Source organism: Hetaerina americana, unplaced genomic scaffold (assembly GCF_022747635.1).
Source record: "Hetaerina americana unplaced genomic scaffold, ioHetAmer1.1.p SCAF_2, whole genome shotgun sequence".
Taxonomy (NCBI): domain Eukaryota; kingdom Metazoa; phylum Arthropoda; class Insecta; order Odonata; family Calopterygidae; genus Hetaerina; species Hetaerina americana.
The window spans coordinates 6719137-6723271 of NW_027286763.1; positions in this window are offsets into that span (position 1 = coordinate 6719137).

Sequence of the window (4135 nt, forward strand, 5' to 3'; positions counted from 1 at the left end):
AAAGTTTTAATTCACCATTTTCATTCTCTTTTTCAAAATGTTGAAATAAAGAATTCGGAAAAACCAATATACAGTTAGAGAAATACATTTTTTCTCGAAATGAAAAAGAATAAATCGCTATCTAATGCAATATATTAAAGATATATTCACTTTATTCCAAGAAACTGCGGGAGATGCCGCAACAGTAACTTTTAACAGAGTCATCCGCTAATGTGAATTCCAATGTAACAATTTCAAAGTGCAAAAATCACTTGCCATGAGGTGGGTTCGAACCCAGATCCCTCGATGTCTGGCTGAGTGCTTTAGCCTGTTAAGCTATCGGGGCGTCCTCCAAAACCCAAACCCAAAATTTCAGAGATTGAGAGGACGCCTCGATGGCTTGACAGGTTAAAGCACTCAGCCGGACATCGAGGGACCCGGGTTCGAATCTCTGTAAAGGCGAATGATTTTTACACTCTGAAATTGTTTCATTGATTTCTTCACTTCTTTGGATCTGGTAACCATGGCCACGGCTTCGTGTTAGTTATATTCCAATGTAATTCTTTCCTTTCGCATAGATTCAGGTGGGTACGAAAATTGTCAATATAGATTATTTTCAATTATACAGTAATAAAGAGTCGTTTCTGAGATTTTTTAAAACTTGAATACATAGTGTGTATGATGTATGAATAAAAAATCATTATCTCTATCTTTCCGTCCAATTTAACATGCCATATGTATCGTGAATATTGGTATTCTATCGGTTGAGGTTGGTTTTGGATGGACTGCCTATAAATCTGTGCAAAGATGTATTTACTTGTCTAGCCCTACAAAACACAATCTCTGACATCCGACAATGCAAGTAAGTCCGTCTTCATTTCCGCACCCTTCCTCCTACACTTCATTCTGTCCAATATGCTTATCCAGTTCTTACCCCTCCCTTGCTTGCCCAACGTTCTCCCCCCCATCACAATACTCCAAATCCAATTGCCAGTCAAAATGCTCTGCATCCATCTCCTTTGCCTCCTTTGAAATTCTCCCAACAATTCCCTCTCCTCCCCATCATGCCTAGTAACTAGTACTTACTCGTTTGTCTTTCTTTCTGCCCATTTCTCCCTTCCTATCCTTCTGCTCAACTACCTTTCAAAAGCCTCCAATTCATGCCAACCTCAATCCTGCTTGAGGAACCACGTCTCCGCGCCGTACGCTCCATATCAAAGTTTTTACGAGTATTTTCTTAGCATCAACGTCCCTGTCATCAACTTCCTCCTCCTGGTGAAAGCCTCTTTGCCCAGCGCAATTCTTCTTCTTACGTCCCAACTACTTCGACCATTTTGATTCAAGTTACATATGCTCAAGTTTATGAACTATGAAATAGGAGTTCACAAGTATCTTAAAATTCAAAATACGAGGGTGGTTTGAAAAGTTTCCGATCTAACAAAGGTACCAGACATTCTTAAAAATTTTAGATTTCTTTGTAAGGTCGGAAACCTTTCAGACCACCCTTGTAAATTTACTTTGAGAAACATATAATTACCAGTAATACGAGACTCTTGTGCATGAGATTGAAATCATAGATTACGACAAAAAGGTCAAATATTCGAGGAGACAGTTTCAAAAAGGTCTGTTGAACGATTTTTTGATGCCAGATCTTCTTACGTCTATCTTCCATTTATTAAAATATGTAATATTTTTACCCATCAAGGTGGTCAACTGATGTAGTCAGTCCACTTCTAATGACTCATTTTTCTAGGGATGCGGAACTTAAATGTTGATCATAAATTCGAATAATTATTTTGTAAAACTTACTTCATTGTATTATGCCCTCCGTTTAATGTGTAATGTACTAGTGGAGTAAATTTAATCAAGTCAGCAGCAACACAAAATTTAAATTTACCAAAATAGATTTTCGGAAAAAACTATATTAATTTGTATCGAGTAGCCATTTAAATCATACCAGAATGAATTAAAAATGAAATTCTCTAAGGTGTACTTAGGGACTGACATAATTTTAAGTCCCACACCCATTGAAACACATTACTTCCATAATAAAAACATCTCCGGACAAGGAACATGAAGGGAGGACGGATTTTCTCTCATCGGAGCTCATCTATTCGGCAATTGATTCCCAAGAAAACTAACATAAGAACGCAGGAGCTCCCCCTGAATCAATTCCCAAGAGATTTCATTTTGAACAAGGATGCGAAGTACTCGTAATTCAGTGGCCTCCGAAAATGACGACGACTCAGTGGAATTTACGACGACGACCGGGGATATTGCCTTTCTCTTGCACGTAATAAACTGGCGAGGGGGTTTCGGGGAAGGCAAATAATTTTGTTTGGCGGGGGGGGCGCGGGAAGGGAAGGCGATCATCGGCGCGAGGCAGAGTGAGCGCCTCCTGCCAAGATCCGTGAGCATTAAGCGGTGCGGGTGCACGGCTCGTCCGCACCACGGAAGTGGGAGGAGGAAAGCATTCGCCAGGGAGAGAGAGAGAGGGCACGCGCGGAGATGGGACTCGGGGGTGCAGGCGCCGTGGGGGAAGGGGAGCTCCTTTCCGCGAATTCCCCGCGCGTAAATCACCCGGCGAGGGAATTTTCGGAAATCCTCGTAAATAGCGAAAGGGGTTTTATTGGAGGGGGGGATACTGGGAAAGGCAGGGGAGTCCACTCGAGTCGGCGTGGGGGGGAGTGGGTGGGGGGACGGACCTTAACTCGAAATCGCGAGGAGAGGGGTGGTATTTTCCGCGAAAGAGTGAGTGACTTGGGGAGAGGGGGATGGGGGCGAAGAGGGCTGGGTGAAGGGGGACGTGTTTCGCGGGAAAGGCATGAGTGGGCAGGGAAAGGCGAGCGGGAGGGGATCACGCGGCCTCTTGTCACACTTCCATTGAAAAAGCCCCGACGCACATACAGGGTCCACTATAAAAGTAATGCACATTCCCTGAGAGACATATATTCATCGATCGCACTTGTACAAATGCTCGAAATTCTTCAAAATACTCTCTCCCCCTGCATCGATAATACACTTGCGGAGACGTGTCTGCCACGCCCAAGAAGGCACCCTGGAACTCCTCTAAGCGGGAATGTCTCTCAGGAAAGATGGGGAACATGCTTTTTGGTGTTTTACACGGTCTAGCAATACTTTACTTGCAGCTCTCTCTTCAGTCGGGTACACAAAGAAAAATCGCACGGAGCCAAGTCGGGACATTGAGGGGGCTGGGGAACCACCGGTGCTCCGGGCCAGGAAGTTGGTAACGATGAAGGACGTGTGGCAACACTTTCGGCAAAAGCTTCGCGCTGACCACGCGCATTTCCACATCCTCGGTCACTATGCCATGTACCACAATAGTGGACGTGTGTAGGGTGCCAGCAATTCACTGGATGCTCGATCGACGGTCGGAACGCAAAACTTCGCGCACACGATTCACGTTTTCGTCGGTTCTGGCCGTTGTTGGACGCCCAGAACGGGGTTCGTCGATGACCTCCTCCCGGTCCTCCCTTAACGCCTTGTGCCACCTCCCGGGCTGTGACCTTGAAAGTCAGTCGTCCTTGAAGGCCTTTTGGAGCGTCTGGAATGATTCGGTGGCATTCATTCCAAGCTGCGTGCAAAACCTGACAGCGTGTCGCTTTTCAAGCGCTCCATCGCGCCGTGTTACAAAGTTGTAAACACACACTTCACGCGGAGGCACGCCTGCTCACTCAGACCACTCGGAGCAAACTGGTGACCGGCTGTGTTGGAATGGCAGACCCCCCACTACATTTACCCACCGGTTTTACCGCGGTCATATGGATAGTCGCGTCACAATAAAACCATGGGCATTACTTTCATAATAGACCATGCAATCCTACAAACACGGATTCATTCGCTGTTCACATATGCGTGCAACTTTACACATTCAATTGCCGGGCAGAATAAATTGCATTACGTTGTATTTCCATTGACTCATCTAATATGGCACACAAGATGTACTTATTAGCTTACATCGCGTGCTGAAAACTTACGTATGTATGCTCTTTTTTTCTCGATGAAATTCCCATCGAGTTAAGCTAAAAGTCCATCAAAGAACTGTGATAATTCTGCTGCTTAATTATCATTGACATCTCGTTGACATATTTCATAATCATGTCACCAATACTTCTAGGCCAATAATTCCCTCAAG